The sequence below is a fragment of the Mauremys reevesii genome, linkage group 6 (genome assembly GCF_016161935.1).
Source record: "Mauremys reevesii isolate NIE-2019 linkage group 6, ASM1616193v1, whole genome shotgun sequence".
Taxonomy (NCBI): Eukaryota; Metazoa; Chordata; order Testudines; family Geoemydidae; genus Mauremys; species Mauremys reevesii.
The window spans coordinates 105023845-105051088 of record NC_052628.1 but is presented as its reverse complement, the minus strand read 5'-3'; the positions used below and the strand labels follow the sequence as shown (position 1 = coordinate 105051088).

The following is a 27244-nucleotide window of genomic DNA, read 5'->3' as shown; positions in this document are numbered from 1 at the left end:
TATTAGCCAAGATGGGCAAGGATGGCGTCCCTAGCCTCTGTTTGCCAGAAGCTGGGAATGGGCAACAGGGGATGGATCACTTGATGATTACCTGTTCTGTTCATTCCTTTCTGGGGCAGCTGGCATTGGCCACTGTCAGAAGACAAGATACTGGGCTAGATGGACCTTTGGTCTGACCCAGTATGGCCATTCTTATGTTCATGCAGAGGATGGTAGGAGAGAAATGCAGATTGCAACTGGAGAAATATTGCAATCATTGTGTCAACACTTACCAAGGAGCATCTGAGAGCAGTTCTGAAATGCCAACTCTAAACATTTGCTTTGTGCATTGATTTTGGTGGAGTCTGTCTTCCTGTCTGGAGACTTAATTACAGCTGTGTCTGCAAAGAACTGTTCTTAGAGCCCATACAACATATTTTGGATGAGAAATCCAATGAGGTGAAGTGGTTTAGGTAGTCCGAGCAGCTCTATTTCTTCTTTTATTTGGAGGTAAAGGGAATACGATTGGTATTTTACTTTCAGTCCATAATATACCTGGAGTAAGTGCTGATCTGTTTTTCTTATTTCCAGATATAATGTTCCCCAGGAGAGATACTTCTGAGAAAGAGGACACCACAGTGCAGCAGTTGCCATGTGTTATGAGCCTATTCATGAGAAAATGGGGAAATGTGAAATAGTTGTTTCAATCCTGACCCACCTCTAGCGTCCCATCTGAAAATAAGTGTGCTTTAAAAATAGCCCTGGTGCTCACACTGTGAGCACTTCTCTTTAGCTGTACACTATTATGCATTATGCTGTGCAAAAGATGATTAAAGCAAAAGTAGCAAGTATCTCCACACTTTTGTGCACTAGCAAGGACATGAAGCAACCACATCTAGGGTAGCTTAGTCTCCATATTTACATTCATTCACTCTTTGGTCTCTGAGACTGCCTCCAAGAACTCACTCAAGTAGCCAAAAAGAAGATGCAATGTTATTGGCAACAAACTAATTAGAAGAGTTTAGATATGTGCTGCTGTAGCAGTAGCTGTCAAACCCCAGTCTGGCCTGCCTACCAAGAGTTACAGTGCCTTTCTACCTACTTTGCCTCTGACCCTCACTTTGTATTTAACACCCCCCTCCAAAAAAAAGAAGGGAGCTGTCAGGTCATTTATAGCACAAAGAGGACTCTATTTAAAAAATCCTTTAAAACAACACTAGAAGGGGTTGTCCCTGAGAGTCCTACCGATGCCCCGAGAGCACCCTAGTGAGCTTCCTCTCAAATATTATCTCACAGTGGGAGCCATGCCAGCTGTGAAAAGGATATTTCTTCAGCTGCTGTGGGACAGCTACGGCTCAGGCCTCCCTTACTCTGTTGACTGCAAAACTGCCCTGGGACATCTCGCTTTTCTGCTTGGGTGGCCCCTCCCTGAAGCCAAGCAGGGAAAGAAGAGAGCCACATGCAGAGTTCACCTTGCTACCCTTTTTCTTTCCAGACTGTTTTCCAATTCTGGGGATTACGGGGAAAAATCCCCTTGTCCAGGAAGGGAAAGGAGGTGCGATGTGGGTAATGAGGCCATCCCAAATTCATGCCAATAAAACCTTCATACTTCACTCTTGTGTTTTCCTTTTCTCAGGTTGCTCCCTTCCCACCAGTGGGGTGATGTCCAAATCACTCATTAATCTATTACATGGTTTCCAATTTGACATGCACCTTTGATCACTTTGAATCCCTATTTCTGCCCTATAAATTCCATTAGCAACAGAAATTGCTCTTGCCAGATGATACAGTAATAATTTGTAAAGCTATTTCATAACACGATACCAGAAAATTTCTCCCCATCCTATTTCTATGATTTTGTATAATGAAGTGAATACTTTGTTTAATCCTGCAGTAATTGCTCTCTCTCAAATTGGCACATGATTTTTTAAAATGTACTACAATATTTAGATGCAAATTTTGGAAAAAAAATCAAGAGAAATGTTGATTTAGTGCAGTTTTCTGTAGATAATATGATGAACATCCCCCAACCCTGTGTTCCCATAACTAACAAAATATCTACAAATAAAGAGAGTCTAAAATGGGAATCTCCTTTCTCATCTGGAGGCTCTTTCCTCTGCAGATGAAGCTGAATTTTCAAACACACATTGTGTGCGTCAGGACTGAGGAAATGTGCATAAAAAAACGTAATTTGCACCAATGAAGCTGAAACAAATCTCCCAAGTACAGGTAGAAATTATTCTTTACATTTTGGTACCTGTACTTCTGCACACGTAAGTTTCAGACTGAACTAGGTGCTCATCATGGCAAACCACAAAGGGGCCTGATAGATCAACTTTGTATAGCAGTGCTGCACTGAACAACATACTGAAGCATTAATGGGCTTTAACATGACTCTGAATCGCCCATGATATGAAACAAACAATGGTAGATGGGTACACATAAGGCTTTATCCAAAATCTACTGATGTCAACGGGAAGATTCCCATTGATGTTAATGAGCTTTGGCTCATGTATGTCTCAGGAGTTAATGTTGAAAAAGTGCATTGAACTCATGTCCTGATTGTGCTTTCCTGCTGAGTACATACAGATGGTAGTTCTCTATGCAACAGACACACATGTTTTTGAAGATCTAGCCCACATTGGCATGTGTGATGTTGCACTCTATATGATTTCATGAAAATATGCTGATGAGTGTGAATATAATGTAACTGGCATATGCTTCATGCAAAAGGTCTCTTGTAAGGTATCATTACAAAGCTTATAATCTACTGAGTGTGGTTATCCTATTTGTATAAATGTATCACTCTTGTATCTGAAATTAGAAATATGAAATATAACTCTGAGGGCCTGTTGTAATTATGCAAAGGGTGGGCCATTAATGGTGGTTTGAAATCCTGCTGGCTCCCATCAACCAGGACAACTGACTGTGGATGTCTCTGTTTGCAGGCAGGGAGGAATGAAGACTTGGGGTCTCACGGGATATGTGACCATGTCACCTGGTACTGAAATCTATCTTAAATCTGGTGCTTTTCCATTTAGATGGAGGGGTGGGGAGCCAGACACAAAAGATTACCGCCTTGTGCCAAAGCCATATAAGGGGGTGGAACAGAACAAAGGTGGCTGCAATCATGAGAAATCCCCTAGCTACCACCTGAGCTGGAACAAGGGCTGTACCAGGGGAAAGGACTGTGGCCACACTAGGAAGGCGTCCAGTCTGTGATAGAAGCTTATTGAAACATCTGAGGGTGAGGTTTTATCTGTATTCAAGCATAGACTTTCGTTTTTTATTTTATTTTGCTTGGTAATTCACTTTGTTCTGTCTGTTACTACTTGGAACCACTTAAATCCTACTTTCTATATTTAATAAAATCACTTTTTACTTATTAATTAACCCAGAGTATGTATTAATACCAGGGAGGGGGGGGCAAACAGCTGTGCATATCTCTCTATCAGTGTTATAGAAAGCAAACAATTTATGAGTTTATACAGGGTAAAACGGATTTATTTGGCATTTAGACCTCATTGGGAGTTGGGCATCTAAGTGTTAAAGACAGGACCACTTCTTAAGTTACTTTCAGTTAAGTCTGCAGCTTTGGGGCACATGGTTCAGATCCTGGGTCTGTGTTGGAGCAGACTGGCGTGTCTGGCTCAACAAGACAGGGTGCTGGAGTCCCAAGCTGGCAGGGAAAGCAGGGACAGAAGTAGTCTTGGCACATGAGTTGGCAACCCAAGGGGGTTTCTGTGATCCAATCCATCACAGCATGCATCTCCCATTAATTATATAGTTAAAATTTTAGTTTTAATAATTAATTTTCCCCTCTGACTCTTCTAGCATTTAGCACTACCACCTGCTGGGTATTTTTTAATCAATTGTGAATCAAAAGCCCTTCATTTTTCTATTCTTTGCATACGATGCCATGAAGAACAATTTTGTTCATTTTTTAAAAATTAATCTTGTATTAAAATTACCTCTGGATAGGGTTAAAAGAACAGCACCCGCCACAGACACTTTAAAGAGTTTAATAATGGTATCAGTTGCTCAAATTTCTCTTCCTCCAATTGGCGGGAAGTGTTCCAGAGTCACCACATCCCTACAAGGGTTGGAGGTGAGTGGAGGTGCACTGTAATGTAAAAGTATTTTCTTGCACTACTAAGGCATTTTTAATCCTCAGACCCCTTTGCAAACATTGCCTCTCCCTCTAGCACTGACGAAGGAAGAGTACTGATGGGCTATGAAGTGAGGATATGGGATGCTGAATGAGGGATTCTCCAACACACTAAAAAGATGAAGAAGCCTCCACACCTCCACAGAAAATCAGTGCTCACACACACATTCTGGTCTATCCTTCTTCACTCCCTCAAACCAAAGCGTCAGTCAGTGCTGCCAAGAATAATCCATCACTTTACATATGCATATTTTTACAAAAATACAGGTGTGCTATTCATAAGATTTAATGACAGAGTTTGCAGAGACCTCTCCTTACAAAAAATGAAGACAAACAAAATGAGCAAACAAGCTGTTGAACCGAGCCTAAAGTGAAAAGCCTCCAGCCCTTCTAGAAACAATTATGTACCACACATTAAGAATGAGTTAGATACATGATGTACAAGTGGAATGGTTGCACAAGGCATGAAGAACATGTCACAACCTGGTGCTTTTGACAGTGTCAGCAGGAAGTTTTCACTTCACTGGGAAAAGGGACTGCCCTGCATGTGAACTATTGGATAAGAGCTTGCAAATAGCAAGTAAATTGGACTTATAAAATCTATTCACTTTTATTAATAACAACACTGTAGATTTGCTAAACAGGTACAAAGTTTAGCAATGTTTAGTTTACACTATATGATTTGTAAGTTGACAGTGCTCCTTTAATCACTTATCAAAACCCATTACTCTTCATGATTACCATAAATGCCATCAAAACATATACCTCTGTATGTCACCACAGTGGAAAGGGCATTCAAAGAAGCAAAATGTCCCAGTCTGGCTCAAACACAGGACACTATTTTCTAATGGCATCTGGGGTTGCAGGAGATCTAAGGTCAAATTCTAATTAATGCTTACTCCTTGTAACAAAAAATGTCAGTGTTTTTATGTTAAATTGCCAGAGCACAACTCTCTTTCCTTTAATTTCTGCCCTACCACAGGATTTTACACTCAATTTATCAGGCAATTAAAACTCAGATCAACAGTCACATAACAATTATGTTATAAGGGGAATATATTATAAACAAAGGCTTGATTAACTCCTCAACACGGCAGTGAATTTGTAGCTGGGCTCCGTGTACCATCCTGACAACAAAACAAAATGTTTTTTTTTTCCTTGAAACTATCCTTCTGGGGGATATCAGTTGTGGATGGAGTGCAGAGATGAATACTAATGAAATATGGTGTCTTTCCTCTCCAAAGGGTCACCTGTTTTCCAACACAGGTCAGTAGTAACCAACAGCCATTGCTGCCTGATGGCTGTTTCATGGCCTACAGTTTCTAAAGTGAATTCGGGATCTGAGTCCAGTTCCCTGCATTGTCCACATCACAAAAATTAAAAAAAATAAACAAAATGCCACTAATTGTCACCTTTGTTGGCAATCTCTGGAGAGTGAACAAGGATGTGTGTGTGTCAAGGAAACTTTCTTGCTCCAAGAGATCTTCACTCTCCAAGCACATTGCCCAGGCAAAGGGGAGGGGTGGGAGTTTGTACTGTTTGGGCTTTGTCTGTTCTCGGGATGGACTGAGGACTTTGATATCCAAAGTAATCTATCTGGCATCTCTTTAGATGACTATGGTCACTTGAAAAAAAATGTATGCTACGCACTATTGCAAATCAGGGACACCATGCCCTTGACCCACAGTTAATTTTATTTCTTGCATAATTTCTATCCTGAGGTTACTTTTAAGATGCTCCCTGGCTGAGTGACAACTACTTATTGTGGATTCCGCCTGGGGCAGATCATCTGTCTGGAGGAAGTTTTAGGTAGATATAATCTTAATGCTTACTAAGCTTATCTAGATAGTGAAATTATCTATCTGAAGAAGTCCCCAATGAAGGTTGATAAATTTTGGCTTGAGTCCAAATCTCAAATTATTTTAGGGCTAGTCTACACTATATCCTACATTGGCACAGGTTCACCGATTCAGCTGTGCCGCTGTAGCGCATCTGGTGAAGACGCTCTGTGCCAGTGGGAGAGCACTCTCCCGTTGGCATAATTATTCCACCTCAATGAGAGGCGGAATCTGTGTTGGTGGGAAAGCATCTCCATCCAACATAGTGCAGTGTGGACACCGCTTTAAGTCAATGTAACTTACATCGCTCAGGGAGTGGCTTTTTCACACCTTTGAGCGACACAATTTACATAAATTTAAGCAGAAGTGTAGATAAGCCTTCAGTGAAAGATTCTCTTTTCTTTTCATAGCTTGGATGGAACCATAAGCCTTTTAGGACACAACAATCTCTAATCACTTGTATGGATGAGATTTCAAACCTACGCAAATATCATCTATTGGTTTCTAAGGGTATGTCCACACTGCAATTAGACACCCGCGACTGTCCTGTGACTCTGATCTACAGAGGGATATATTAAAGGCTTTGCTAGAAATCTAGCAAAAAATTTTCAAAAAAATAACTTTTTTACATCAAAAATGAACATTTTTTGCAAAAATGTATGGGTTGTGACCAAAGTTTCATCACAAAGGTTTGTATGGTCCTGGATAGATTTTCTGGTTAAAACCAAAGAAAGAGACCCCAGAATAGCCAAGTATCTGGTGATTAGGGCATTCACCTGGGATGTGTGAAACCTAAGTTCAAGTCCATACTCTGTCTGATTCTGTCTGACACTGGACTACCAGCTATTCTGAGAAGCTATTCTCTTTCTTTGTGGAATGAAAACAAATTTGGAAAGCACAAATTCTTATGTTCTGGCCATCCCCCAAAAGATGTAAAGCCTCCAACTTGTACAGAATGTGGCTGTCTGCCTCTTCCACAAGTTCAATCATCATGAGTCCATCAAGCCTGTGATCAGCTCCCTCTGCTAACTCTACTTCATGTTCAAAGTCTTGGTCCTGATTCACAAGCCATTAATGGTTCAAATTGCAGCTAGATTAGATACCACATCACCGTCTATGAAGCACCAATAGAAAAGGAAGGAAAGTGAGGAGAAGAAAGAGATCCTAATGGTCAGGATGAAACACATGACAGCCAGAGATAAGGCACTTTCAGATGAGTGGGTATAGCTGTGGAATGAACTTCCAGAGGCATTAGACAAAAATCTGAGCACTTTTAGGTCACTGTGTGAGATCGTCCTCTTTAGTAAAGCTTTGCCACCCTAACCAGAATGTCACATTAACTGTCCACCACCCTAAAAACACTCCCATCACCAGAGAAAGAAGAGCCAAAGTACTCATGAAGTCATCTAGGCACCTCACTTTGCCCATCTTACCTGGAGGATGCTCAGATGATGATGGGTGTTAGTATAAAAACTTATATGGAGAGAGGTAAAAGTTTAAAGGCTAATGTAAAATATTATATCTGGGTTCTCCTGCAGCAGGACCATCTGTTGTAGAGAAATTTAAATAGAGTAGAAACAATGAACAAACTAATTTTTGGCTTGATCTAGAAAACATTTACTATCAAGCATAGTTCTTATTACTGTGGCTTCAGTGGGTTTTGGAAATGACATGAGCCCCAACAATTGCTTTATTGTTCCTATGTTGTTTCATTCAAATTATTTCTTTCACACCTGTTTTCTGGGATATGCTTTTATCTTATAAGCAAACGATTTATTTGAAAAACTTTTGCAGACTAACTACCTCATGGCAAAGTCCTGGAGGAACCAGTGATATATTTCACATCAGCACAGCCTGGGATATCAACTGAGCTGAATAGCTTTCAGCATGTTATTTATTCACAAGGAAATCTTGACTTAAATTAGCCAGGTTTTGCCTTGGCTTTAGTTGATTAGTCAGATTTACACAAGAGTTGGAAAAGCAATTTTTGCAATTCAGGGACGCCAATCTGACACAGACAAAATCAAGATGATTCTTTCAAAGCTCATCTTGTATCAAGGAGTCTTGTGTGAATACAAGGGGCAGCATGCTGTTTATTTTCTTTCCATTCCTCCACAGAGGCATGGTAACATATGCGCGTGATAAGTGACATAATTCCTTTCCTCTTCTGTTCTTACCCCACATTTGATCATTTCCTATATTTTAACTGTTTTCTTAAAACAAACAAACAAACAAGCCATAGACCTGCTCTCATTACTTATTACTAAGTTTCAAAGATTTCAAATTGAACCCTGCATTAAAATTGCATCTAAATTCAGAAAGGACCAAGAAGCAGGTTCAAAACATAATTTAGTCCCATTATGGCAGAATTAAGTAATAGAAGCAACTCTCTCAGTATGTCACAGCTGTCTCTCTTCCTTTGAAGTTTAGAGAGACTATCATTCACTATGTGTGTTTTTGTAATCTCTGTTTTAAGTGAAGCTTTAAGAACCTGGCAGTACTGGATCTAAAGTTATATGATTAGCTGATTGAAATTTAAGTCCTATCTTCTCACATACATAACAACAACAACAACAGTAGCTTTATATTATTTGCAGAGAGGCACATGGTGATTTACACTGAAAAGTCCCTGATGTGGGAAGTTATGCCATAAGGTTTTTCGGTAGTATTCAGCACTGGCCACAGTCTACTCCCATTGACATCACTAGTAAACTTCCAACTCCTATTGACTTTAATGGGAACGGAGGTAGGCCAGTGGTGAATGCTTTTGAAAACCCAGCATAGGTGTAGAATAATCACATCAATGGATGACAAAGAACAAAGGTATGGGGGAAATTATGTTGAATTACAAACTTTGTTAGTTCCTCCTAGTTGTTGGGTTTTTTATATGTTGGGGATGCAGGTTAGCAATGGAAGACTAACCAGAAATGAATCTTGCAGAGAAAGAGCGAGATTTCCTTGCATGTAGGATGGGGGCAGATGTTCCAAGCATAAGTGGCAATGTCAGAAGGGAAGAGATAGAAGGAGAAGTGAGACAGCAGAGATCGGGGCACAAACTGGGGAGCAACAGGAAACTAGAGAGGAGATGTTGGCAAGGGAAGAACTTGCTAAGAGCTCTTTGGATGTTTGAGGTCAAAGTACAGAAGCAAAGATCAGCACCCAACACATCAATGGTGCAACAACAACAATGTTGAATAGGATTTCTTTAAACTAGGGATTCCAATGAGTGATGAGACAGACAGTGAGTGTAAAATATTCACCCATCTAAACCTTGATCCAAAATGCACAGCAGACTCAAACCATATACTCTTAGCAGTTGCTCTCTATACCGGGTGCTGTCCAATGGCTGCCCAGAAATCTTGTTTCTGAGGGGGCATTCTACCGGGAGCTTGCTATTTTATGCCACAAGATTGGTGTGAATGGGCCACAGAAGCAGTAAGTGCCGGTGTGATCAGGCTTGGGTATATTAACGGGGTACTTATTTGAACTGATCTGGAGAGCCAAAGCATGTCTATGGTTCACTCAAGCGAAATTCTCAAATTCTAATTAGAGCCATTTCTGATTTATGTAAACACTCCATCTTACAGAGATAGTCTTAGAAACCAAGAAAACAGAGGTGTTTCCAAATACATGTTTCATTTTACGGGATAAGTAACTTGTTGATTATTAAGTGCAAACCTCAACTCAGCCTTAACTATGGAACTGCAACCATCACTTCCATAATAAACAAATCCGCATAGCACCCATCACTATAATCCTCAAAGCTCAAAAAGAGTAGTATTTGCTGTTGCTGTAGTGTTTTGCTTTATAAACATTAATTATTCCCCACAACATTCCTTCAAGGCAGGTAATGTAAGTATTAATATCCTTTTGTACAAAGGAAAAAATGGCATAGGGTAGCCTCTTATCAAAGAGAATTTTATGGGGAGATGGCAGTGCAGCTGAATATTTTATAGCATTAATCATTTTAAATATTTTTTCACAAACAGAGATCTGTGGCAATAACTCTTGCATTAGGATGTAACTGCTTCTTTTCAGAAGAACAGCACCATCCAGTAAAAATGACTTCTAAGCTTCATGGGGGTATAACCCTTGGTTTCAAAATGACAGCTTGTTGTTATCTCCCAGCGAGCAGATTTATCTGTAAATATATTAGATATCTTAATTATTTCCATGTATGGATGAATAAACGTTCACATTAGCAGTTGCACTTCAGTGTGAGCCAAGGACATTTTTTAAATGCTGCAACTCATTGAGGTCACCATCATTTTTGACATTTAGCTTTAGCATTTTTTTCTTCATAATTGCCTATTTGACTGCCTCACTGTTATATGCAGGCATTTAAGGACTTTTCTCCTCTACAAAAAGGTTTGCATCTTTTCAAAACTTTATGTATGTTTGGAAGACTAGACCTTCCTACTGTACATTTAAATCCTCTCATTCCCAGTAAATGCAAAGATTTCTACTGCTCAGGGCAAAGTTATCCACAGCAAGCTTCCTAGTTGCTAGATTCAGCCAACAAGCTGCTTGCTATCCAGCAGATGTTACTGTTTTTTAAGGCCACTGGGATCTTCTTGGACCAGCTTTGACCATCCTTCAAAGAGCAAATGCTAACATGGGCAAAAATTGGTCTCTCACTACTATATAAAGTACAGAAGACATTTTTAAGGTGATGCTTATGGAGATTAACTGACAAAGTACTGTGATTAAAATATTCTTTATACCCTCTGTCCAGAAACAAGCAACGCTGAGGTATGAACTTTCCCCCAACTACTTGACCTGTGACCTCCATCATAAGAGAATCCCTGTATCTATTAATAAGGAACAATTCTGAGTCTAAGGGCCAAATGCTGGTCCTCCATGCAAAGTCTGGGTAAACAGGCTTTGTGAGGGTTACCTGCTTCACGTCTGAGGCAGGATCTGAAACACAGTTGCACAGCACAGGACACTCAAACAACTGTTGTAGTAGCAGCCACAACCCCTGAAGTCTCCAACTCCAGGCTTTTGCCCAGTGGATCCACATAGCTCATGGACAGATTATATTCCCCTTCAGTCTTCTCCACCCCGAATAACTTTCTCTACAGGGCCACAGAGCCACCATGGAGCTATGTTTTGCACTGTGCAGGGGGCATGGAATCCCCTTACTTGGCTTCAGTGTGGCCTTCTCCCCCCTTCCCCCCTTTGTTGTGGTTCCATTTGGGCTTTATATACCTGTTGGGCATGAAGGATCAACAACCGGCCCTTTGTTAGCAACAAGTCCCAGGAACTTCCAGAGACAGCACAATTCACATACCGGATAATGGTTTTACATTGTAACTTGACAGGGATTTTAAAAAGCTTTAAGGAAAACACTTGAGGACAAACTGGAGCCCAGAGGTGAAACACTACTGCTTAATCATTAAATACATGGCCTCTCATGAATATTTATCCTCTAGACAAGTGCCACACGCATTAACACCACAAGCCATTAGCACAGCTTATCTGTGACACCTCCATAGCTGCAACTGGCAGAAGCACTAGAACTATAACCCCCTTAATTGAAACAGCAGAGGGCTACTAAGATGTTGTTTCCCATGAAGGTGGGTAGAATGCAGGAATTGGGTAGAATCCCTTTAAGTAGTTTGAGTCTCCTCCCTATCATATTTTTTCAAAAGCCACCATAATTCTGCCAGACCAATAGTGTATTGTATGTAACCAGACCTTGCATGTTGCATATAGCTAGTAACATGGTTATTTGAAATCCAGTGGTGTCTGTGTTTCCTTCATATTATGTTTATATTGTACAGAGTAAGACTCCCAACAAAAGCCGCTCCACCTCTGGTCTTCCAAAACCCTAGTTTATAGCTTTCTGGACACACCACAAAGTCCATTTCCCCCCAGGCATTTGGGGAAGAAGTGGATGGACACAGATGGTAGTAGATAACTCAGAGTTTTATGACTATAACGCTAACTCATTAGCATTGAAGCTGAGTTGATTAGGTTACTATTTCATATTGTGAATTTTAGCACACTGCAAAAGCACCCTGAGTCCTGGATGGGTGCTTATTATTGTTAAGTATCAGAAGAATAAATATAAATGGCCAAATAATCAAAACCTCCTCTTCCCACATATGGAGGGTGGGTGTTTGTTTAGAATAATCAGCTCTGAACAGTTTTTAGGTCTAGGTCAGATCCAAAACCAGAAAGGACCAGTTGTCTGGATGGGGTTGCAGCCCAAAATGGTGGAAGCTTCAGAACAACAGCTGGTCTTGTGAGATTTCAATCATTTGTTTCAAAATCTCTCAGGAACCCTTCAGTTTGATGCTTACTCTGAACCTCATGTGGATCGGAATACTGACCTCTTGCCCCTCTCTACCATGCACAGGAACAAGAGATATTTAACAACTGTGAAGGCTTACTATTGGATATTGCACCTGCATCTACCCATAGTAAAGCCCAAATCACTTATTCACCTGCCTCGTCACCATGCTGTCATTTCTTCTTTCATTAATTTATATATTATTTATCACTAGAACAGCCATTATTATTAACTATTTTAAATACAAAAATTGCATACAGTAAGCAAACTAGTGGTGTGACACAAACTGTTCCTGTTATGACTGGCAACAATATGCTTTAATGGACCATATGCTAATTCAAAATACCCCAGATTATTGAATTTTATTGACATTTTGTTTGTTAAACAAAGCGAAACAACCAACCAAAAAACCTAGTAAGCAAAAAGGAATGGGTCTTTCATCATACCCTGATGCTTGCCAAACTCTGCTTCAGCAGACGCCACTGGAAGCAAATTCTAAATATAAGCCGTATACTGAGATAGCTCTGTTCTTCACTGTGGAGTTTTATTTTAGGAGAAAGGTAGGGGAAATGAGGTGACTAGGTCTCAAATCATTCAAGATTAATTTGTACCCAGAGGTGAACGGGACAGCAGTTTAGAGATCTGAGCATAGCTGTTAATTGCTTATAGGGATTTGCCATCACTAGAAAATTACATTGAGGGTGGTGCTTTCACAAGTGTCTAAGTGATTAAGGCCCATTAACTTTCAAAATCATGTTCAAAATTTCATCATGAACATTTTGTTCATGAACTTCATAAACATGTGAGATGAACATCATGTTAGATGGTTGTGAGTAAACCTCTCTTGGGTCCCATTAGTAACTGGCAAGGTTGCTAATATCCAAAGCTTATTTCTTGAGCAAGAGTGTATCACTACCTGTTAAAGCCGGTGCGGGGGGGCCGCATCGGGTTTCGGAAATTGTATAGGGGGCTGGTTAGGGGAGGCTGTAAGTCCCCAAACAGTCAGGTGTGGCCCAGTCCCCATCCCCTATCTGATCCCCCCTGCTTCTTGCCCCCGATGCCCCTCCCGGACTCCTGCCCCATCCAACCCCCTCTGTTCCCTGACAGCACCCCCAGAACCCCTGCCCCATCCACACCCTCCCTGTCCCCGACCGCCCCTGGAACCCCACCCCTGACTGCCCCCCGCTGCCCCATCCAACCCCTCCTCTCATTCCTGGCAGCCCCCATTCAACCTCCCTGTTCCCTGCCCTCTGACTGCCCTGACCCCTATCCACACACCCGCCCCCTGACCACCACCCCGGACTTCCCTGCCCTCTATCCAATACCTGCCCCCTTACCATGCTGCCTGGAGCACCAGTGGCTGGGGTTGCTACAGCTGCACCGCCCAGAGCACCAGGACAGGCAGCTGCGCTGCACTGCTGGAGCCAGCCACACCACCGCGCAGCACAGAGACCGGGTCAGGCCGCACCGCGGCTCTCAGAGCATTGTGCTGGCGGCGCGGCAAGCTGTGTCTGCGGGGGCGGGGGGCACGGAGGAAGAGAGAGACAGCAGGGGAGGGACCAGGGGCAGGGCCGCCCAGAGGGGGGAGCAAGTGGGGCAATTTGCCCCAGGCCCCGGGCCCTGCAGGGGTCCCCACGAGAGTTTTTTGGAACCCCTGGAGCGGTGTCCTTCACTCACTCCGGGGCCCCCAGAAAACTCTCGCAGGGCCCGGGCCCCCGGAGCTTCTTCCGCTCCAGATCTTAGGCGGCGGGGGGTCCTTCTGCTTCAGGGTGGAAGGACCCCCTGCCGCTGAATTACCGCCGAAGCGGGTCCCACTGCTGAAGTGCCCGATCTTCAGCGGTAATTCGGCGGTGGGGGCCCCCCGACGCGGATCTTCGGGGCACTTCGGCAGCGGGTCCGGAGTGGAAGGACCCCCCACTGCCAAATTACTGCCAAAGTGGGGGCCCCCCGCTGCTGAAGACCCCAGGCCCCCTGAATCCTCTGAGCGGCCTTGACCAGGGGTGAGCCTCCTGGGCCAGGAGCTCAGGGGCCAGGCAGGAGGGTCCTGCATGCCGGATGTGGCTCGCGGGCTGTAGTTTGCCCACCTCTGTGTTAAAGGGTGGCTGGCACCTTGACATCTTCTATGAAATTATTATCACCTCTGTCAGCAAAGAAAGGTATTAAAGGCCTTTGACCTTATCCAGCCCCATGAAGGATATCATGTTCATCTCACGTGTGCTTGATTGCACCTTAGGAAGCAAAACTTGGTGAAAACTCACCAGAAAAACTGGGTGAAAATCAATCAACAAAGATAGCATGTTTCTTATCCCCTCCACCCCCTCCCAGCACAGCTCATTGTTCGGTCAATATTTAATTAGTAAATCTTAAGTCACCAGAAAATAATGTTGATGGCTTATTTTTCCCTGTTTTACCATAAATCCAATAGCTTGTTCTTTTATCCTAGTGTGCTCATTCTACAAATATTTAAAGTTAAGTTCCTCCAAGTTAGACTGAGTCTCACACAAGCAGCAGAGTATTTACTTCCAACTTCCTGTCCCACCCCTTGCTGATCAATACATTGCACACATCAGGCGATTCGGTAAATCGTTTTTCAATCATACTCTAATAACAATGGCAAAAATACAAGGTGGATTTTACCCCGAGCTCTCTATAGCCTGTTCTTCTGCCAGCTACTGCAGGATTCCTGGTTTACGGCTAAAGTCACTAATTTCATCATGATTGCAACAATAATTCATGTATAGGTTTAGGCCCTGATCCTGCAATGTGTAGGTGGACTGGTTCATCCATATAGAGCCCCATAGTGACATCAGTGGGATGCTGTGTGGGTGCAATAGTCTGCCCATGCATTGTAAAAACACGAACAGAGTCTTTTTCTTCAACACATGCTTACAGAAATGTGCTATGTGTCTAGGCAAGTCTTTATGGGAAGAGAGTCCTAGTTTAACCTGAAAGTACAAATATTGATTAAGTAAATTTTCCCCTTAACCAACTCTTCTCTGTCAAAATTATATCTTGGTATCAGAGCAGGCATAGGCTTCCATCCTCCATGGAGGGAGCCCTATTGTGGTTAATGACTGCAGCCTTTCAAGTGTAAGTCTTATTTGTAGGCTTGTTGGAGCTTGCAAGATCCAGGCAGTTCTAGTATTTGTAGTAGAATAAAAAATGGCCTTTCATGCTGGGACACATTGCTGGGACACACTGCCAGCCTACATTAGGGATGGACAACATTTAAATTTTGGAAAACAATAAGCTTTTGCAAAAAAGATCAACAGAAACATTTCCACAATTATAAGTAAAATCCAAAGGAAACAGTTTCTCATAAAAAAATAAACATTCCCCGGCATTGTTTGAAACCTAGATATTGCAGAGTAAGAAAAGAAAACAGACTGCACTGATTTTCATTTTCAGATATATTAAATAAATGCAAATGTAAACAGAGTCCATGCGTAATGACAGGTAATTTAGATTTTTTTAAAAAATAAGTCAATATAGAATCATAGACTTTAAGGTCAGAAGGGACCATTATGATTGTCTAGTCTGACTTCCTGGACGACACAGGCCACAGAATTAATTAATGCATTACAAAATGTATTTGCTTACAGGAGACAGTCTTCAAGTCGACTGTGTCTCTAACTTCAGTCCCACAACTGCATTGGGATTTACATGCTAGCATTCATCCGCTACTACATTCACCCACTTCTCCAAGGTAATATTTTGTCTTCAGTCTCCAAGTATTGTGGTGAAAAAGTCTGCTCAGCACACACAATTGAGAATGTAAAGCAATAGCAGACAGTATTTAGCTTGGTGATGCTTCATATTCATGGCAGTACATGTTAGTCAATTCACCTACTGATTTTTATGTCAAGAGGTTTATAAATGTGATCCTTATTCTGTTCCTTCTCCCTATATTTTGACTGACTCATATGTTATTATTAGATGGCAGATTGTAGTATGCTACAATCTTCTACATGATTAATATCCATTGATTGCTTGTTAAATTCACCACCTCCACTCTGCACACTTGACCCCAGGAGCATGCAAAATATATCAGCTATATAAATTAAGGGCCTAATTTATTAACAATTATACATTTAATTTCTGCCTGATTCATTCATATCTTGCCTACAAAATAGCAGAAAACATTTCATGAATTTCAGTAATTTGAGATTCATTTTTCTTTAAGCTCAAGTGGCCATTTTCTTCAGTGTAAAGTAATTGGTACATTGAACAGAGGAGGGGGTGAAGAGAAGGGAAAAAATGGGTGTTCCTTACTGAAATGTGGAAACAGATTCAGTGTATCGGGTATACAAGCTGCTGTAGTTTTGGAACAATTTTAACGTGTAGTCTCATGGACTGGGATTTTCAAAGCGATCTAATGGAGTCAGGTGCTTAATTCCCACTGAAATTCAAAGGGAGCTGATTGACTTAACTCCAATATGTTCCTTTGAAAGTCCCTGCCATATATTTTGGCAAACAGAATGAAACGGTAGAGAGTTTACACAGCATACACAGAGAAAAATAAATATTATATATAACGCCGTTAGCATGTACTAACTATACTTTATACACAATATAGAGGAAACATGTTACATCGGATGTCTTCAATTGATCATTTAGCTTAAAATATGACTTTTCTAATGCCACTAGATAATGCAGCTCATAATCTGTTCTCTTGGGATGTATGACTTAATTTAATTTCTCTACTAGGACTTTTTGATTGAAGCTCTGAGTATCCAATTAATTTCTTGTGTTCAGATGATTGAAGCCCTATATGCATAGATCTGAGTTGTGTGGAGGTATAATTTTAATTACCATATATATTCTGTTTATAACCTCTTCCCGGAACAATTTTGTAAAGTCACATTTCCCATATAACAGTCACATAGTAACCTTTATATCTGAATGTCTAAAAGTACACTTTAAATATTAAGCCTCACAATATCGCCTTGTGTTTCTATATTCATACACTGGTGAGTAAACTGAGGCAAAGAAAGATTGAGAGACTTAGCAAGAGTCAAAAACAAATTTGGTTATAGAGTTGGTAACAGAACTCAGAAGTCCTGGCTCCTAGTAGCTGTGAGACCATACTCTCTTATGTAAAAAAAAAATGCATTTGCTGGAGAAGGTTATTCTAGCTGCTGGCACTCTCATTAATCTAGTATCAGAGGGGTAGCCGTGTTAGTCTGGATCTGTAAAAGCAGCAAAGAGTCCTGTGGCACCTTATAGACTAACAGACATATTGGAGCATGAGCTTTCGTGGGTGAATACCCACTTCGTCGGATGCATACCCATGAAAGCTCATGCTCCAATACGTCTGTTAGTTTATAAGGTGCCACAGGACTCTTTACTGCTTTCTCATTAATCTAATATCTGCAAAATCTGGTTATGATGGATTAGTTGCAATCTTTGGTCCACAGCTCTAACTCAGGGGTAGGCAACCTTTGGCACGTGTGCCGAAGGCGGCACACGAGCTGATTTTCAGTGGCACTCACACTGCCTGGGTCCTGGCCACCGGTCTGGGGGGCTCTGCATTTTAATTTAATTTTAAATGAAGCTGCTTAAACATTTTAAAAACATTATTTACTTTATATACAACAATAGTTTAGTTATATATTATAGACTTATAGAAAGAGCCCTTCTAAAAAGGTTAAAATGTATTACCGGCATGCAAAACCTTAACTTAGAGTGAATAAATGAAGACTCAGCACAGCACTTCCAAAAGGTTGCCGACCCCTGCTCTAACTGATATTAATAAATTACATAGGATTTTCTTAGGTGCTGTTTGTGAAATCGATACAATTGCAAAACTAGCCAATGCCATAGTCCATAAACATCTATGAGGTAGAATATTAAGGTGGCCTCTTTAGAGAAGCAGTGTCCTAATGTAAACATATCTGGTGAAATCCTGGCCCCAATCAAGTCAATGTCAAGACTTTAATTGACTTCAACAGAACCAGGATTTCATCCACTGTCTACTGTGAAATAAGATTCCTTTGAACACACATTTTCCAGTATGATATTTTCTTTTAAACTTGTTTACATTTTTACTTTTCTTTGTTCTGCTCTTCTTATTACAAAACTCCATCTAAATTGAAGGGACTGGATAACTTTGGGAATAGGTAATGGGATACAGTCTTCCACCCCTTGGTCAGCAATTGAAGTATAACCAAGTTGGTAGTTACTAAAAAAATCGTTACTATCTCAAAGCTATTTAAATGACCTATAGTCTGATTTCAGTCCAATACCCTGAAGATATATGGCCTTCTCCTAAAAAGCAGCTGATACAAAACAGTACCCTTGCTGGTGTGTGTACAGTACAAAGAATGTATGTACACAGACAAAATTCCACTGCCACATTTTAGTCATGGGTCCCCACAGATCCAACAAACCACTTGAAGACATTTTAAACACCAAAATTCTCATCCTGTTTTAAGCATATGAAGTAAACCTCCAACAAATGCATGAAATTCCCAAGCAAGCATTATTATTTAAGAAGTTAGGCCTTAAAAATCTTAATGAACTATGATTAACTGACTTCTTAAACTAATCATAATTCTGTTGTCTAATTCCAATTAACATTATTAATCAATTAATCTTCCCATGCACTATGGATAAAATGCTTAAATTGTAGCTGAAATCCACTAAAGTGATTCTACAGTAGCCAGCGGTGACATGATCTTATCCTTAAATAAGTAATGTCCCCAATTCCTGGATGAAGATATTCATTTAAATAAGACCTATTTCATTGTTGAGGGATAATACTCATGGAAATAAACCTTTCTCAAAATTTAGTTCATAGATTCATAGACTCTAGGACCTTGAGAGGTCATCGAGTCCAGTCCCCTGCTCTCATGGCAGGACCAAATACTGTCTAGACCATTCCTGATAGACATTTATCTAACCTACTCTTAAATATCTCCAGAGATGGAGATTCCACAACCTCCCTAGGCAATTTATTCCAGTGTTTAACTACCCTGACAGTTAGGAACTTTTTCCTAATGTCCAACCTAAATCTCCCTTGCTGCAGTTTAAGCCCTTTGCTTCTCGTTCTATCATTAGAAACTTGTTCACCTTAGCCTTCTCCCTCCTCCTGATGACACCCTTTTAGATACCTGAAAACTGCTATCATGTCCCCTCTCAGTCTTCTCTTTTCCAAACTAAATAAACCCAATTCTTTCAGCCTTCCTTCACAGGTTATGTTCTCAAGACCTTTAATCATTCTTGTTGCTCTTCTCTGGACCCTCTCCAATTTCTCCACATCTTTCTTGAAATGCAGTGCCCAGAACTGGACACAATACTCCAGTTGAGACCTAACCAGCGCAGAGTAGAGCGGAAGAATGACTTCTCGTGTCTTGCTCACAACACACCTGTTAATGCATCCCAGAATCATGTTTGCTTTTTTTGCAACAGCATCACACTGTTGACTCATATTTAGCTTGTGGTCCACTATGACCCCTAGATCCCTTTCTGCAATACTCCTTCCTAGACAGTCTCTTCCCATTCTGTATGTGTGAAACTGATTGTTCCTTCCTAAGTGGAGCACTTTGCATTTTTCTTTATTAAACTTCATCCAGTTTACCTCAGACCATTTCTCCAATTTGTCCAGATCATTTTGAATTATGACCCTGTCCTCCAAAGCAGTTGCAATCCCTCCCAGTTTGGTATCATCTGCAAACTTAATAAGCATACTTTCTATGCCAACATCTAAGTCGTTGATGAAGATATTGAACAGAGCCGGTCCCAAAACAGACCCCAATGGAACCCCACTTGTTATACCTTTCCAGCAGGATTGGGAGCCATTAATAACTACTCTCTGAGTACGGTTATCCAGCCAGTTATGCACCCACCTTATAGTAGCCCCATCTAAATTGTATTTGCCTAGTTTATCGATAAGAATATTATGCGAGACCGTATCAAATGCCTCACTAAAGTCTAGGTATACCACATCCATCGCTTCTCCCTTATCCACAAGACTCGTTATCCTATCAAAGAAAGCTATCAGATTGGTTTGACATGATTTGTTCTTTACAAATCCATGCTGGCTATTGCCTATCACCATACCACCTTCCAAGTGTTTGCAGATGATTTCCTTAATTACTTGCTCCATTATCTTCCCTGGCACAGAAGTTAAACTAACTGGTCTGTAGTTTCCTGGGTTGTTTTTATTTCCCTTTTTATAGATGGGCACTATATTTGCCCTTTTCCAGTTTTCTGGAATCTCTCCCGTCTCCCATGATTTTCCAAAGATAATAGCTAGAGGCTCAGATACCTCCTCTATTAGCTCCTTGAGTATTCTAGGATGCATTTCATCAGTTGTGAGAGTTAAGGGTTATAGGCAGTTAGCTATAGCATCTTACCCTATATGAATTGCACTTTTGAGTCAAATTGAATTGAAATGGTAATATCAATGCAACTTATATACTTAGAGGCTAGTTGTTTTTAAACATACCAGATTCATTTCTGCAATTGTATGTTATGTCTCCAGGGATAAAAATACCCAAGCCCATAGGACAGCATAGGTGCAACTGAAGCTGCATACTATGTAATGGAAGTGAGGATGACTTTTTTTATGGCCCATGGTTTCTATGATAGAATTAAACAGACACCAATTATCACCTCATTGAAAGGATAAGTCACTGTGACATCTACAGCTGAGATCAAACTCCTTGCTTTTCCAGTCAGAATTAATTAGACTTGGAGACAGCAACATTAAAAGGAAAAGAGAAAGCATTGCAAAATAAATCAATAAATAAAAATCTACCTTTTAGAAAATGAAATTTTACTTTGGCCTTATGAGGACTGAATTTAGGAGTACCCACCTGGACGGGTTCATCAGGAGGTCACACAGCCAGTGATAATTCCCCCACTTCCATGACCTACCTGAGAATTAAATGGGTCACTTGGCCTAACAAGCTGATATCTGATTACCCTGTGGAGCTGGGGTCACAAGGTCTTCCCTTACTGCACAAACTGTAACATATTTAAATCAGTCCATGTTGTTGATTTAAAGCCTACTTATTTATACTCAACAGCTTTTTAGGAAAGCAGTTTAAAAAGTAACAGTGAAAACGGGACTATTAAACAGTATTATTTCTAGGGACAAATACAATTCAGCAAACATTCAGCAAATGTTTTTAAATCTGGCAAGCAGTCTACTCAGAGGGGGATCTCTTTTTACTTGAGTGTGTGTCCCTAGGTGGTGAGTAAAGAGAGATGCTTGGCTTGCTACCATAGTTCCAAATACAACAGATAACTACGCCCACCAGCCTACTTGGACACAGCAGTGGGTTTGACCATCTGCTCCCAAATATGACTACAACTCTGCAGCTCTTCCATTTTGGCACTGGAGTGAATGAAAAAAAATCAAGGGGTTCTAAGAAGTACTGTATTCAGAGAGGTGCCTTGGTAACATGTGTTCCATGGCAGCACTTTAACATGGCTGGGTAGTCAGGGCACCAGCAGTGAGCGAGAGCTCTCCCAGCACTATAAAAAAACACCTCCATGAGGGGAGTAGCTCCCAGCGCTGGTGCACTGTCTACACTGCCACTTTACAGCGCTGGAACTTGCAGTTCTCGGGGGTGGGGTGGGGTGTTTTTTCACACCCCTGAGCGAGAAAGGTGCAGTGCTGTAAAGTGGCAGCATAGACAAGGCCTAACACTCAGTTCCCCACTTCACTTTAAGTAGTCTCCCACAACGTGTTAACACCTTATGCTTAAGGATCTCTCTCAAGCTGTATTCAGCTCAGACACTATTGTTTCCTTCCCCACACCTAAGAAGCAGCTCTGTGTAGCTCAAAAGCACATACTTACCACCAATAGAAGTTGGTCAAATATAAGATATCACCTCACATACCTTTTCTCTCATATATCCTAGGACCAATATGGCAACAATGACACTGTAAATAAATGTAGGCTTGCATTTTTGAAAATCTTGGTTTGGCCTCTTTATCCCCAGGCATGAATCTAGTAGCTCCATTTTGGCAATCTCTTATTGGCTGCTGCAAATATTAGAGAGTTAAAAAACATCCCAAACTCTTCTGAGATATCGGATGCAGATAATCTATCCCTTTCAAGAGAGCCGTAGTTAAAATGAGGGTGTTAACCCATTTCCCGCGCTGGATCCAGGTTGTCCTGGTTTAAGAATGCCCACACAGCCTGGATTTATGGCCTGCAGGATATTGAAAAGTCTCTGATCTCTCTCCAAAGCCACAATGAGTTCCCAGGCCTAAGACCTCAAGAGGACATCTTAACAGCTTATTCTCAGGAAAGGAAACAGCTGAAGAAGAGCACACAGGTACATCTGCAGAAGATGAGAATTGAAAAGGTATTTCTGGATCATCAAACTCCTCTGTTACTGACTCTACAACTGAAATAACAACTGAGGGCAGAGAAAGACAGTAGTATTGGAGGATGGCAAGATTTGATCTCTTCTAGGGTATGAAAATGTACGTGGAGGAGAGCTCTAATTAACCCACAGATATTCGCCTCCAGACTCTGACTCCCAAGACCAAGGAAATCATAGAGGTACCCATGTCTCCATAATGATGATGATGTCTAAAATGTCTCTGTGAGCTCAAACAACCTTAAAGGATAGATTATTTGTTTCTAGATCTGGAAGGCTGTGAGATAGTCTTAACATAGGCATATGTATAGAAAACCTATTTTAGGTAACTTTCAGATGCTTCTTAAATTTAATTATAATTTCTCTCATTTGTTTAAAGATTCAGAGTAACTAAGAAAAAATCATGAAAAAACATTTTGCAAAATGTTTCAATTTTGAATAAAGACCAACACACTCCCATGTATACTTAGTCCTGCCATAACTGCAGGGAACTGGATTAGATCTGTTCTATGATTCTACAATTCTATGTATGTTCTCTATATCAATCCCATCTTTTTATATACAGAAAGGGAGAAATTTATCAAGAGAGCAAGAACCAAAGAATATCTAGAAAAACTCACTGAGGGACAGACTATACACCTCTACCCCAATGTAACATTGTCCTCGGGAGCCAAAAAATCTTACTGCATTATATCAAACGTGCTTTGATCCGCCGCAGCGCGCAGCTCCGCCCCTCTGGATTGCTGCTTTACCACGTTATATCCAAATTCGTGTTATATCGGGTCGTATTATATCCGGATAGAGGTGTATTTTTTAACTGAAAGTAGAGAGAGAGTTTCAAACAAAAAAGTACAGGAGACAAAGAGCTGAGGTAAGTCAGCCTAGACTGGGAAAGCCACAGAAGAAATGGCAGATGATTTGGAGACTGAACAAAACATCTTGATTTTATATATATATATATATATATATGTGGAAAGAGTGATGTGACAGAGATGGGGAAATGAGAAAAACCTGTTGACTATAAAGAGCTGTACAAGAGCTAGTAGCAAAGTATCAGAGAAGAAAGAATAAAATACACAGTAGGTTCAATTTAAATAGAAACTTTTGGAAAACTGGAGATTTGAACAAGATTCCGGGTGCTGAGATGACACAAGCTTTTCTCTCTCAGGGAGATTGATGGAAGAATTATTACAGTTAGATGATATTCTTCAGAGAGCAGAAAGGTTTGTCAGGGAGTTGTGCAAGACTACACCAGCAAAGATTGATTATCATCATCACCATCCATGAAATCAAAGAACGGGGATTTAAGGAGAGACTGAAGATTTCCTTGATGCGTTAATGAAGAGGCAGAAGAAGAAGTGAAGATGACAAAGACCAAAAATTCCTGCAGAAGACAGAATCATGACTGACATTAAAAGGGAAATGCAGAGCCCAAATAGAGAAGAACTTTTCTATTTAGAACATTGTGGCAGGGGGCAGAGGCCTCATTTTGTTATCAGCAGGCAGGGAATTCATTTAATCTCCTATGTGTGCACAGAGTGGAACAGTGAATCAATGCTGCAGACTTAAGGTCCAACAAAGCAATCCAAGCAACACTGTAAATGCAGCTCCCTCTGGGGAAGAGGTCTCTGAGAAAAGCAGCACACTGGGCACCATTAGTTGCTGGAGAGCTGGGTTGTTCACGATTCTGGGCCGTGTGTTTGCATTTTTGATTATATAACATTATTTTGATTCTTTAGTTATAAAATGTGCACCTTACACCTAGCTTGCTCCAATTTGTTGCTGTCATTTTGCTCCACCGACTTACATACACATATTTGATACAACAGAATCCAAAGGATTAGACAAATGCCATTATTACGCTATAAAGAGACCAGATGAACTAACGACATAATTCCTCCTGGCTAAAATAGATGTATTTCCTTCCATAGATATTAGTGAGCCATTTATTACAATGCTGGATTTTAAGTGACTCAGGGTAGGTCTACACTGCAACTTGATACCTGTGGGTGGCCAGTGCCAGCTGACTCAGGTTTGCAGGGTTTGGGCTAAAGGGTGCCTTAATTGCGTTGTATATGCTTGGGCTTGCAGAGTCCTAGAGCCCAGGCCCAAATGTCTGCACCACAGTTAAACAGCCCCTTTGCCCACAAGCCCGAGTCAGCTGGCACGGGCCAGTCACGGGCAGTGTAGACATATTCTCTGAGGGTATGCAGGTTTATAAAGAGGATGAGATACTGTGTGCATCCAAAAGGTGCAGCATAGACCTTGCAGCCCAGGGGGGTAGAAGAGCTAAGATGGTTTTAAGTCACCTTTGTGCCCTTCAGACCCTGGTCTGCTCCAGGTACTTAACCTGCTGGAGTAGTTTGGCTATGTCTCCACTAGGGGGCACTATACTGGCCTAGCTACAGGGTGGCTCTAGTAATTTCGTCGCCCCAAGCACGGCGGCACGCCACGAGGGGCGCTCTGGCGGTCGCTGGTCCCACGGCTCCGGTGGACCTCTCGCAGGCATGCCTGCGGATGCTCCCCCGGAGCCACGGACCAGTGGACCCTCCGCAGGCACGTCTGCGGGAGGTCGACCAGAGCCACCTGCTGCCCTCCCGGCGACCAGCAGAGAGCCCCCCGCGCGTGAGCTTGGCGCACTGGGGTCTGGAGCCGGCCCTGGCTATGCCAGCATAATCCTGCTGTACAGATAGATTACAGTGACAGAAGGGTTTTTCCCATCAGAGTAGGAGCACCACCTACCCAAATGTGATGTAAGCATTGTTTGACTGACTTAGTTGTGTCTACACAGATGGGTCAGTTGGCATAACTACATTGGTCAGGGGTGCAGATTTTTTACACCCCTGAATGACATAGCTATGCTGATCTAAATTTTAAGTATAGATCAGGTTAGAGACAGCCTTGAGGATGCTAAGTTATAGCAGCCTCCCTGGGCTGCAACGTTGTCCGGAAACTTTGGAGTTCGGTGCCATCCACAACATGCCCCTTCTTCCCCCAGCATATGCCTTATGTGAGGATTTCTCAAGGGACACTCAAGGGGCAGCTTTATGGCTGTCTTCTGCAATGCCCATGCTATGGGGAATCCTTCTCTTGCTGGAAATGGGGCTTTTTGCTGCTTCCGAACATGAATAATTTTTGCTGCTCACTCACTGAGCAGCAAATATTTGATAGTTTGATCTGCATACTTCCCATTAAAACTTTTGGAATAGTATATTCCTTTTTCATGTCCTATTTTCTCTGTAATACTGATAAGCAGTATCAATTTTGCTCTTCACAATGGTGTCATTGTCCACTATGATCCCTCTCACAGTCAGATAGCTTCCTCCATCCACAAGGACCATACAGATGACCTAAACTCCTCACCCCCAGATTTCCACCACAATTTCAGGCACCACCTTTCCATTAAACTCTCTCTGGAGCACTCTCACATCAGCATCAGCTTCCTGGCACCACAATCAGCTTCAACAATGGAACCCTACAGACAACTATGTACAAAACCACATGGATCACCACACTTACCTTCATAGATCCTGTAACCACCCCAAACACACCAAGAAATCTATTATCTACAGCCAGACACTCAGATAACACAGAATTGCTCCAAGGAGGAAGTCTAGGGTATACACCTTAACACACTCAAAACCACCTTCACTAAACAAGGACACTGCACTAGAGTAGTAGATCACATCATGGAATGGGCCACCCAAATACCTCAAGAGAACCAGCTTCAATACAGAAATAAAACCATCTCATCCCGCACACCCGTCATCTACCACCCGACATTAGAACCCATACAGGGTATCATCAAACAACTACAACCCATATGTGATTGGGACCCCATCCTCAAAGAAATCTTTTCTGAACCCCCTCTTCCAGCCTTCAGACAACTCTCCAACATCTCCAAGCTCATAATGAGAAGCAAGCGCCCCACAGACCAGGACACACCAACTCAAAGCAGCACCAGCCCCTGCCAGAACAACAGATGCAAACCTGAATACATATCTCTACTGTTACAATGATCAACATCCCCTCCCCTCCACAACACACCTTTCAAGATACATGTGTCCTACACGTGCCTATCACAACATATGATATATCTCATCCAGCGCCCTCAATGCCAACAACAACTATGTGGGTGAAACCAGACAATCACTACACTCTCGAATGAACTCACACAGGAAAATGATGAAAAACAAAAACACTATCCCCTGTGGCTGAACATTTTTTTCAGAAAGAGATCACTCTCTATCTGACCTATAACTCCTCATCCTCAAAGGAAACCTGATCAACACTTTCATAAGACAAGCCTGGAAGCTTAAATTCATAACTTTGCTAGACACTAAAAATCATGGACTGAACAGAGTGTGGAAGCCAGTAAATAATTAACAAGGATTTGAAGAGATTTAAATGCATGTTAGTCAGTTAGCAAGAGTCAGGCCATACTGTAACCCTAATGACGTTTTTCTTCGACAAGAGACGCTGGATTTATGGCTTATTACAACAATCTGTAATTAAGGCTAAGATTTTGTCATGGATATTTTTAGTAAAAGTCACGGACAGGTCATGGTTTCCATACATTTTTTTTTTTGCTCGTGACCTGTCCGTGATTTTTACTACAAA

General features: G+C 41.5%; 1 protein-coding gene and 1 long non-coding RNA gene across 12 annotated transcripts in view; one reads left to right on the top strand and one right to left on the bottom strand.

The window, feature by feature from the left end:
• PTPRD (protein tyrosine phosphatase receptor type D) overlaps window positions 1-27244 on the bottom strand; it is a 1010945-nt gene that overhangs the window by 624469 nt on the left and 359232 nt on the right. The window lies entirely within an intron of this gene.
• Window positions 1-27244, top strand: part of LOC120407469 — a 155052-nt gene that overhangs the window by 48890 nt on the left and 78918 nt on the right. For 8 of the 10 annotated variants that reach the window (XR_005600000.1, XR_005600005.1, XR_005600004.1 and 5 more), the window contains exon 4: window positions 15886-15989. The exons of 1 other annotated variant lie outside the window; for it this stretch is intronic. This is a non-coding gene — a long non-coding RNA (uncharacterized LOC120407469). Of the gene's footprint in view, window positions 1-570; window positions 1755-15885; window positions 15990-27244 lie in introns of those variants that run through there. One more of the 10 variants, XR_005600003.1, reaches the window with a different exon arrangement.